General features: G+C 40.4%; 1 protein-coding gene across 1 annotated transcript in view; it reads right to left on the bottom strand.

The window, feature by feature from the left end:
• Positions 1–9,804, bottom strand: part of LOC143040099 (mucolipin-3-like) — a 98,002-nt gene extending 88,198 nt beyond the window's left edge. Inside the window, exon 1 of the mRNA XM_076210817.1 lies at positions 9,687–9,804. The gene's annotated coding sequence lies outside the window, so the exon portion shown is untranslated. The remainder of the gene's footprint in view (positions 1–9,686) is intronic.
• Positions 9,805–12,040: the final 2,236 nt, after the last annotated feature.

Genomic DNA, 12,040 nt, shown 5'->3' with positions numbered 1-12,040 from the left:
GATAAAATAATAATATAAATACAATATATAGAAATAAATGCATAAATGAATAAACCTACACAGATCGCAGGCTGAGGAAGGAAGTGTGGTACATCAACTATCTGAGGGAGGGCAACGGGATGCAATGGCGAATTCGACCCGGAGCGGAACGTTCGAGAAGCTTGAAAGCCCATCACACAATACACACTCCAAGAAATCCGATGCAGTAATTCTGCTGGGAAATAAATACTATCATTACGGAAATTACAACACGCGAACATTGATAAAGGTAGAGAGATGAGTCGAATGCACGTTTCCCATCGCTTAGACTGCCGACTGGTGATTTTATTATGACGAGGAAAACACCATGTGTAGATGCTCAAAATATAATATTTTGGCTCATGGGACGTTATCGTAGAGAAAGGACAAATAAATGTGAATAAATTAATAGTGAATAAGAACAATGAGGGTGTGAATGTGATTACGAAATTCACTATCGACATTAAACGTTGAAAAAACACAAACGTAATGGTAATGCTTTATTGTAACATAAATGGAATGAAAAATAAACAAAAGAGAATCTGCAAAACCCGCCTGATGTCCGCAAGCGACATGACGTCATTAACCGCACGCTATGCCATTACAACCGCGCTATCACTTCTCTTGAAAACGATATGGCAAATAAAACTTATATACACGAGTAAATGTATATTCTGGCTATAACTCTCATTTTTGTGGCGTCTTTCAATAAGGAAAGATTTATATATATTTCGATTCACACTTCTGTGATACCCCAGAGAGGCGATTCCAAAATGTCTGAAAGGCTTATATGGGACGGGTCGGGTTACTTTTCGGCGGGCAGGCATCTCTTCTGCATATCATGCCCATATATGGTCGTCGATTATGAAAACACGTACATTCGAAAATATCTACATTATTATACGGTACTTTTTTTACCGGGAATTTAATTTGAATTTAGAACTTTCCCTTGTGAATATTGGTAAGTTACAAATCAATGATTCTTAGTAGAGAGACCCATTTGCAATTCTGTTTCAGTCGCTCGTGTGTTGTGGTCGAGTGCACATATCAGCTATTCTTTAACTTGTCAGGAATATCAACCATTTAAAATCTTTATTGATACAAAATTACTTATTGTAAATGACACATTAAGAATGATTAATATTTGTGATCACATTATAATAAGCTTTCATCATGGATAATTTATTGTTGTCCTTGTTTAAATATGGTTACATTTTGTGTTCACATAGCTCTTGGGTTTTTCAATTGCCTATGGGTTAGTTTCCTGTTCCTATGCACAATGGGCAAAGGTGAGAGCTTTGGAACAATGAATTTACAAAATGAAAGAAAACAAATTAGTATTAATCGACACACCCGAAATAATATCGACAAAATTTGTCGATCTTTTGAGTTGGATGCTCCATCTGGTAAATAAAAATCACCTGAATTTAGCCAAATTAAAATCTTCTCTGACCATGAACAGATTGAAAATATTGACACGTCAATAAACCTCCCCCCCCACCTTTTATTGGAATATAATTATCTAACATCAATACATTATGACGTCACCTCCTTCTGTATTGGGTAACTTTTCCTTTTATTCCAACTGTCGCCAGATTATTTTAATCATCTTCGTAGTATTCACTGGTTCACGAAGCTCAGCTAGAAGGGTTATTACAGTATGAACAACTCCATGCAATGACGTCGTTCCAATAGAGCATTTGATAAATAAAAAAAGAAAGAAAAACTAAAATACATTTTTTTTTATCGTGATTTGTTATGCGAGTGATCAAAACAAATATATTGTGTCCCCAAAATTAGATACGCAAATAAATTAGTAAATAAGTAAATATAAATAAATTAATAAATAAATGGACCGGTTCTCTGGACTAAATGACCTACATCGTATCCTGGGGCTCGTACTCTCCCCCACCTCTCGTCCTCACCCTCCACCATTCGGTGGGTAAACACATCACTGGCTGCCCCCATCCCGAGCATACGCGCTGTCCACGTGATGCACACACACGGAAGACCAACAGACAGATATATCTGTCTATTTCGAAGAACATAGACGGAGAGAAAAATAGGAGAATGGTAGAGGAAGAGACGAAGAAGAGAAAGGGGAATTGGAAGGGAAGAGAGAGGAGGAGAGGGGAGAAGAGGAGTAATGATAAATAATTGTTGCTTCCATTTCCACTGACGTTCAATTTGCAGATAACAGTTGATGATCTCCCTTGGGGTTGGAAGGAAGGCCAGGATAGATAGGGAGAGGGGAAGTCGGGTGGGGAGGTGATGGGAAAGAGGGGAAGAGGGAGAAAGAGGGGAAGTGAGGGGTCAGAAGTGGTGGTGGGTGGGAGGGAGAGAGAGGGGAAAGAGAAAATAAGGGGAGGAAGGAGAGGGGAGGGGGAGGAGGAAGGGAGGGAGGGAGGGAAGGAGGGTAGTGTATAACTGCAGGAACCTCATACAGGTTAAGAATACCTATTTTGGGGAAGTGTACTTATGAAGGACATCTTACGAGAGAGAGAGAGAGAGAGAGTGGGGGTGAGAGGGAGAGAGGGTGGTAATTTCAACCTCCCACCAAATTACAGTCTTCCTTCCGCTGGCATGATATTGTCATTTCTTTCCTTTGTCACTGATACTAACCTGTGGCTAGGGATAAGAATACAACCACCACGTTCCCCCTGCGTGTAGTAAAAGGCAGATCAGGTTCCATTCTCATCACATGGCCGTCGGTGACCTTACTTTGTGGTCTCGTTGTCATGATTCGCGTTTCTGATCTATACGTTAGGATTGTCTTATTCATGAATACTTTAGTCTTCTGAGACTAGATCTTTCTTTCGGTTACGGATAAAGGTTTATATTGCTTGTATATGCGTTCATTTGTTTATTCAAATGTCCAGCTCGTTCCTGTCGTTTATATTAACGCCGAGGTATATAAAAAAATTCATATTCGTTCAATGTCACTTTATCTCTTTTCGTTTTTTTTTTTATTTCTATGTATTCTTTTTCTCCAGTCTTCATTATGACCTCTGTTATTTTTTTTTTTATCTTATTATGTTCATTTCCTTATTCCAGTTGTCCTAGGCATTTTGGAATGATTCTGCTGTTCTTGCCTTAGCCAATTATCCTCATCAACCTATCCAGTCTTTTACTACATTCATCCAAGTGGAAGAATAGCAACAGTTAAGAGACGACTACTCTCATCCCTGTCGTACTGCGAAATAGTTCTCAACACTGTGTGTGTTCTTACGGCGCTCTTGCAGTTCTTACAAAGGCTTATTATGGCTCTTATTGACTGGGTGCTCAAACGGGTCTCCCAGCAACATTTCACAATGGGGCACTGAGTCGAAAGCCTTCTCTAGATCTATGAAGGCCGTATACTCATTCTGCTCCCAATTCCAACTCATCCTCGTTATCATTCTGATTGTCAGCATCAAATCTATGCTACTTAAACGTTTATCGTGCAACTATAAGAAGATGAAAGGATATAAGAGAAGCAAAAAGGGAAATATATATGAGAAAGAGGCAATAATTAGAACAGAACCTTAAGTGTTAACGACATCGGCAAAAGTTATGTAAGGAAAGGTCAAGTTAATGTGGCGACTGTCAAAGATAAGGAGGGAGGACTCCTAGCGCACAGAGATAACAACGTTGAGAGACGGAAGAAGTCTTTGTCAGACTTGTTAAACCCGGTACAGGAAAAGGGTGGAAACGATAAACACTGGGCTGCATTAAAAAAGAAATCCTTGCAACAAAGACGTCATTAACTTTTTCCATTAGAGTTTCGCATGCTGAATCCAGAAATCATACTATTTTTTTTCAGGGAGGTTCTCATTTTTTTTTTCTTTTTTGTAATAACCGAAACTAAATGATTCAGTTTTATCGTGTAGAAATGCGTCTGAGCCAGGTCTATAAAATTCATGTAAATTTATATAGGTAAGTAATGGCAGAGGTTGACAGGCCATTTTATTTTATTGAGAAAAAATAAAATCATGATAAATGTACATTGCACACATACAGGCATGTACATATCTGCTTACAAAATTACAATTGTATTACAATATTTGAATGTTAAGGCCAGCTATTCTCCCTGAAAGAGAATTTCTCTTGTGTGCCGGTGTATCAGCAGATGTTGCCCGGCTTCTTTGAAGCGACCAGCAGAAATCAGCCATCATAGACACGCTCCAATTGTCTTATAGCGGTGCTCCATTTCGGATATGTATTGATGGAACCTCTCACCCTGTTCCTCACTGAAGTCACCCAAGTTGGGAGGAAAGTAAAGGTGGCTATGGAGGAAATGCATAGTTATGCTCATCTGTACGCCAGCCGTCTCATATGCATGAAGCATGTTCCCAACTCTTTCATTGTAGTCATCAGCTTTTGTGTTCCCCAAGAAGCATGTTACAACCGACTTTAAACTATTCCAAGCACTTCTTTCATGAGGTGTTAGTGCTTCTGTAAAGCCGGTATCTGAAAGAAGCTCACGAATCTGTGCTCCAACAAATATGCCGGTTTTCATTTTAGCATCACTTACAGAAGGGAATTTGTGGGACTTTCGGAAGTGTTTTTACAAGATTCTTCATCAATCCCAGCTTTATGTGAAGTGGAGGTAGAAGCACTCTGTCCACTGGTACAAGTGCTATAGCTTTGACGTTTTGGCGGCCAGGTACAAATTCCGTCCGTTGTGGCCATTGCACTTATCGGTAGTGTACGGAATCTGCACGGCTGTCCCACAAGCATAAAAAGCGTGGATGTTTTGTGTAGCCACCCTGCTGCCCTAACAAAATATTTAGGACCTTCAGGTCACCACAAAGAAGCCAGTTGTGATCGGAGAATAAAATGTTGGGTAATATACGTTATGACGGAGATATCACTAGCGAAGATGTAAAAATGGGATTTAAGAATTATACGAGGATGACGAGGAGAAAGAAACAATGGTTGATATGCATTATGATGGAGTTGTCACTCGCAAGGTATATATAAATTTCCTTTTCATTCAATGTCACTTTATCTCATTTATTTCTATGAATAATGCACGGGTTTTTTAGGTACAGTCTTTGTAGAAAACGAGGACACACCCCGCTCTTAATTGTAGAAAAAAAAAAAAAAAATCGACGGACTCCCGGTAGATCTATTCTTAGTGATGACAGGGTAGAATGACTGTACATTCGAGCCCAAACTATGAGCATCTTCGTGATTCGGAAATCTTTAATATTCGTAACGAAAACTTCTTTCAAAAATAAAACGGAATATTGGAAAATTCTTTAGATATTCAGGAATTTCTAAATTTCGGAAGTTAAAAAAATTCGTCAATTCGCGAGAGTTCGTGCGCATATCCGTTACGCACCAACATTTCCGACGAGGTGCCAATTTTTTTCTAGGTATCGCTAGGTTAGCGGTTTACACCCAATAGCCCAGATCCTTCTCCTAAGAATCCAAAAAAGCTTCTAAGTTGGTCCAAATCGGAAAACCTAGAAGTAATTGGTAGATCCCAAACGATTCTACTCATCGTTAAAGTGATCTTTGCAGAGTAGGAAACAGTAGTACATAAACGCAGGAATCCTGTACAGGTTAAGAACAATTATTCTGGGGGAAGTGCACTTAAGACAAACCCGAACCCAGAGGAAGACTATATACCTGTTCACCTGACTATCGCCAAGTGATTTTATTCATCTGCGAAGTTAAATGGTCGAGGAATTGGAACTAAACGAGTTAATTTAAATCGGGGATTAAAATTTAATTGTCATGGAGGGAGCTGGTAGGACACGTGACGAATAACGACGGATGTGCTACTGTTCAGTACTCATGGGAGGTTTCCGCTTTTGGATTTATATCGCAAATAGATGGTCTTCAATCGCGGTCGAAGAAATTCACAACTCATGAGCAGGTGGTCGTCAGTTCGATTCCCGGGATCCGCTGCGTGCTTCCTGCGTTGGCTCCCGGCAGTCCTGTCCAGACGGCGAAGCGACCCAAACATCGGAAAAAAAAAAAAAAAAAAAAAAAAAAGGGCTTCCAAAAACTGATAGGGCTTGCCTTACCAGGGGTTTCTCACTTCCCATTTCGTGGGAGTGGGATGGTGAGACCTATGCTGAAACCCACAGGGTCGTCACGAGGCTATGAGATGACTCGCAAAATCATTTCACTTTTGTCTTGTTTGTACAGATAAGATAGGGAGAACCTACGTCTATATTTCTGCTGCATTGGGAGTTTTGTCGAATATGGGGGATAAATTATCACTTCAGTTATCTTCAAGGGCGGGATGAATTGGGCGTGGGACTGGAAGCGGAACCAGTGGCTGGATTATACAGATCTGGACTTTGCCGAAAACGCCCTAACAGTACAGTCACGAGCAAAAGTTTTGACCTAAGCTATAGTTCTCAGAACGTCAATATGATGTTATTTTTTGTCAAGTGATATATTTTCATATGCAGTGTTTAGCTAATAGCTAATTCATTTTCTTGAATATATAAAAATAAATAGCTGTCAAATAAAGAATTTAATTTTTGTATCAAAACTTTTGCTCGTGACTGTACATGGACTCTGGGATCGGTAGGTGAGCCACCGGAAAATATCTTGGTTTACGACGTTCGGGATGGTTTGCACGAGGACGAAACGCAAGTTGTCTGCGGCCCCCAAGGATCCTAGAGTCTCTTGGTAAACAGGTTATCACACTGGGCTTCCACGGGCTTCACCAGCGCCGACAGTTGCGAGTTCGTTTAAGGGAAAACGACTTCGGTTACAATATTTCATTTTTGTTCTCCAAATATCAAATTCTTTCCATCATATAAAGCAAACCTGAATGATGAACTAAGAAATGGTAAACCTATACAAATGTTAGACATACTGTTGAAATGTTCTTAGAAGTCTAGATTTCAGTAAACGAAGTCATATCCTAGTTATTCAAATAGAGGTTGGAGGTAATAGGTCTGAGGAAAAATTAACCCAGTGTGATAATTCCTTAACGAGACCCAACTGAGGGTTCTTATTTGGAGGTCACAAGTGTCACACTGCACGGGTCTTCCAGATACACCTGCCTTTGTAGAAAACGAGGACACAACCCAGGTGCACTAGCCTTTGTAGAAAACGAGGACACAACCTGTGCTTAGATGTCTTACGACAAAGAATATCTTCACAATTTTCACATAAAAAATATCAGTACACCGCCCTCAAGTAAGTTTTTATATTTTCTTCCTCTTTCTCGTTCATCCTAGCTCGTATTTGGCAACACTCACCACATCACGTAAAACAAGCGAACCTAACCAAAGACCAACAAAGGAAATGACGACAGAGATCGGCGACGTCATCGTTTTGCTTTACCAGCTCTCCTTCAATACAAAACGTTTACTCACTGTGACGACGTCAGCATCCTTTGGCATACGCATCAATAACATCAACAATAACAATAATAATTCTACGATCAATAACGAAAACACTGATAAACATCATAATTATAATAATAATTTCAACAACCGCCAAACGACAGACCTCAACTTACCCGCTCGGCGCCCTTAGTCGATCAAAGTGAAGGATTCTGAAGGAATTGCAAGGACGATTCGAATCCTTGGTGGGGGGGGGGGAGAAGTGACAGACCACGGCGAAGCTTCCAAGTCTTCAGTCGAACACCAGACCACGCAAGCGCTGGCAACCACAGCAGCACGCGACTCGACAGTCAGACTGACTCTGGTTTCGTTTGCATCTCCGAGCTCAGTATCCCTCTCCTTTTCCTCGTCTCTTTTCTCGATCTCACTCTCTTCCTTCTCTCCATATTTCACCTCTTTATTCTCTTCCCCTCCTTTCCTTCTATCCATATTTCGACTCTTTACTCTCTCCCTTCTCTCTTTTCTCGTTCTCACTCTTTTTCTTCTCTCCATATTTCCTCTTTTTACTCTGTCCCACTCCTTTCTTTTTTCTCTTTTTCCTTCTCTCTATGTTTCCTCTCTCCTCTCTCTTTCCTCGCTCTCACTCTCTTTCCCTTCCCTCCATATCTCACCTCATTACTTTCTCCTCTTTATTTCCTCGAACTCACTCTCTTTTTCCTTCCCTCTATTTTTCACCTCTTTACTCTCCTTCCTTCCTCTTTCTCTTGTAGGCTACCGAGTGAATAGAGAGAGGTTTTGGCGAGTTCGTCTCCTTTATCTGTAAGGTAAAACTGAACTTTTGCGGGTAGTGACCCTTGGCCCGTAATTACATAATTGCACTGGATTAGGTTAGGTCGGGTCAAGCAGGGTTGCACTGTCATAGGAGCGTCAGGTCCAGTCTTGTGGGCGACCACGTGTTCACGCCACGTGGTTGTCGCGGTTTCTACACTCTCCTCGCTCTCACTCTTTTCCTTCTCTCCATATTTCCTCTCTTTACTCTCCTTTTCTAGTTCTCATCTCTTTTCTCTCTCTTCCCTCCTCTCTCCTGTTCCCTTCTTCCCACATTTCATCTCCATCATTTTCTCATCTCTTCCTCTTTTCTCTCTCATCACATTTCATCTCTTTTCTGTGAAACGTCACTCATGGATTTCCATCATCTCAAGTGACGAATTTCTCTCCTCCGCCGATTCTTTACGTCCAACATTGATTACTTCTCTCTGTGGTCAGCATCCCGCCCCGTGTCTGGGGCGGGGCACCTCTTGAGAACAACCACAATGACAGTCGATGTGTTCGTATGGTAGCAACGCTGATGTAAAGTAATCAAACAAGTAAACATGTCAATAAATAAACGAAAAATGGACACTTGGTGGCTACCCAACTTCCGTTTTCTCTTTCTTTTTTTGGGGGGGAGGGAGGCCCGATTTTCTTAAATCGAAGACCCGACGATTTTATTCGCCTAGACAGGGTCTACTCTTCGGCACAGCCCAAGGTGTTTAAACCTGATGCCGTCAGGCGATTTTATTCAGCTTGGTAGGGGTGACACAGGAGCCCAGCGAGTGATTAGGCGTGTCATCCGCAAAGGAGTTCTCAAATACTTTTCACGACATTCAGCCAATTACGTCGACCGACCGACTTCTGCAGTCACTGGGTCACTTCCTTGCACATCTAAGGATTTCGCGAACGACAGCAGATTTTATTCAGCTTGAAGGTAATCTCTGGTTTGACAGATATTACGCGTGGGGAGAATTGGGGAGTCCCGACCGGGTAGCACCCCTTTCAATGTGGAGGGCCACAACGAAATCTATGGGCGACACTGATCTTGCTATTTTGTTCTTGTTTTTCTCGTGAGGAATTGCTGGTTGTATTAATTTCCATGTATTCACTATATATAGGATTTTAGATATATCCTTACGGACCAGAGCCACGTATCCTTCTTTTACGACTGGAGATTGATTTTGACCTAAAGAGAATGGTGATCACTTTTAAAATCTATCTCTTCTTAGATACATCTTAATCCACCTACAAGCCGCAGCAATTGTCCTCGGGGATATAAACAATATTTATCGGCAATGATATAAGATTCTTTTTTCTCTTGCTCAGAATACATATGTTCTACATTTTTCTTAGTGTTCAGAGTGTACCTATACAATGCAAATCTCTGTACAGACACCGTGCCAATGTCCTCTTCCTGGTGCAAAGGTTATATAAGAATTTGTCGAATAGGTTCCCCATTCTTCATCGACTTCAATTTAATATTTTCTTAAAAATAATAACAAAAGATTAATCAGCAATAACGTTAACATTCCATAAATACAAAAACTCTCTACCAACCTGATAACCTCTCGATTTAATATTAGATGGAAACAAAAGGCAAAGCCAAAGTCAAAGCCACTGAACGGAGACAGCCACTGGGATCCCTCCACCAACGTGTCTTTACACTACACTGTCGTATGCGATACTGGCAACTGTTCGGATTTGGCAACCGTTGGATGCGTTTCTCCAACCTGTCGCCGACATCCATTCCTTGTAAACGTTTTCCCGAATCCTTATGTTGCTCATTATTTTCTCTTTTCATACGACAGAGTGAATGATCGAGATAATAACCCACTGGCATAAGCAGTCGACGATATTGTTTATTCTATCGAGGAAATCGGTCATCGACGACACTGCTTTCCTTTACTCTTTTTTCCATAAACGTCATTTTTGCAGCAATTACTACCGGAGGAACGTGACTGAAAAAAAGCCAACACGGCTTTGAAATACTTCTCAAATGGTTCAATGGTTCAAATGGTTCAAATGGTTCAAATGGTTCAAATGGTTCAAGTGAGCAAAGGTAGCTATGTACTTATCTCTCAAGTACACTTATTTATTTTGTTCAGTTTACCTTGTCCTGCATACAATACAAGTAGGTCAACAGTGGCAACAGCAGTCAGCCTCTCAATAAGCCATACGACCAATTCGCGGACGATTCATACATGGAAGACCTCAAATGCGTGAGACTTATGAATATTCAGGAAGTGTTGTATTTACATGCCAAAACACGACTTTCTCACACTTTCCAGTATTACAAGAAATGTGAGCACTTCCACGTTAGGAATATGTGATTGTGCCATCTTCTGTCGCCATTGTTGGTGTGATAGTCACAGTGAGCTTGAAACTGACATATTTTATATCATTGATTTATTTGTTTTGTTATCATTTCTCCGTTTGTTTATTATTATTTGCTTGATCCTCATTTATTATTAGTTATATGTCAATTTATTATTATTTACTATTTACTTGTTTGTTTATTATTTAATTATGTGAGCTTGAAACTGACATATTTTATATTATTTGTTTATTTGTTTTGTTATCATTTCTCCGTTTGTTTATTATTATTTGCTTGATCCTCATTTATCATTAGTTATATGTCAATTTATTAATATTTACTATTTACCTGTTTATTATTTAACTATATATGCATTTATTTATGCATTTTATTTATTATTTACATTATTATAGTTTTTACTTATATATCTATTTATCACTGTTTTTTTCGCATCCGACCTAGATATGGACCAAAAGGCCTCCTGTCGGCATGCTCCGTCTTTGTAATCCTTTGTAAATATCGAGACGATGTCACCTGGACATAAAATATTACTACAACACAGTTTCGATGCTTCACTAACAGTTGCCAGCCATCGCCACGCTACGTTTGACGCGCCTATTTTTGCACAGTAAAAATTCACTCGATCATTCGCCTACTATCACCATAACACAGACCAACACACCACAAATGGCATTATTTCTATAGTTATTATTATGAAGTCTGATGGGAGCCTCGGGATGTTTAGATTGGCGAAGGGACTTGGATTATTGTCAGAAAAAAGTCCATTTGAGAAACGTCCAAATGGACCCAAAACTGTTCTTGCCCTTAAAGGAGTTCGTTCGTGATCCATTCTGCCAAAACAACCTTTGTACAAGCGTCTCTTATTTCCCTTCTTTGTGTTATTTTATGCGCGCGCGCGCGCACACACACACACACACACACACACACACACACACACACACACACACACACACACACACACACACACACACACACACACACACACACACACACACACGACTCGGTGGCGTTGTGGTAGAGTTCCCGGTCGCTACTACGGCGGTTCGGGTTCGAATCCCGCTCAGGGCTGAAATAATTTTAGGATCACACACACACACACACACACACACACACACACACACACACACACACACACACACACACACACACACACACACACACACACACACACATATGTATATATATACATATATATATATATATATATATATATATATATATATACATATATATATATTATATATATATATATACATATGTGTGTGTGTGTGTGTGTGTGTGTGTGTGTGTGTGTGTGTGTGTGTGTAAGAAACAAAGAATGTTGTAGAAGAGAAGAAGCGAGCTTTCACAGATTAGTTATAAAATATCCACAGCAAAATATCCACAGCAAGGCCTTGCTGTGGATGTGCTGTGTCCTGCGACACTGCTTCTGACCCAGGGCAGTGGACAGGGTGCAGGGATGACCCGTCATCTAGGAGGTGCTAAGATGGGAGGGAGGGTGGAGGGGTGTGGAGTGTTTTCGGGGATGGAATGGGTGGGAATGTTTTTGTGCCTTGTCCTTTTTGGCTACCTCCCT

This window comes from Oratosquilla oratoria, chromosome 2, assembly GCF_046742065.1.
Source record: "Oratosquilla oratoria isolate Oo_2021 chromosome 2, ASM4674206v1, whole genome shotgun sequence".
In the NCBI taxonomy this organism is placed as follows: Eukaryota; Metazoa; Arthropoda; class Malacostraca; order Stomatopoda; family Squillidae; genus Oratosquilla; species Oratosquilla oratoria.
This window is presented reverse-complemented; position numbering and strand designations above follow the sequence as displayed.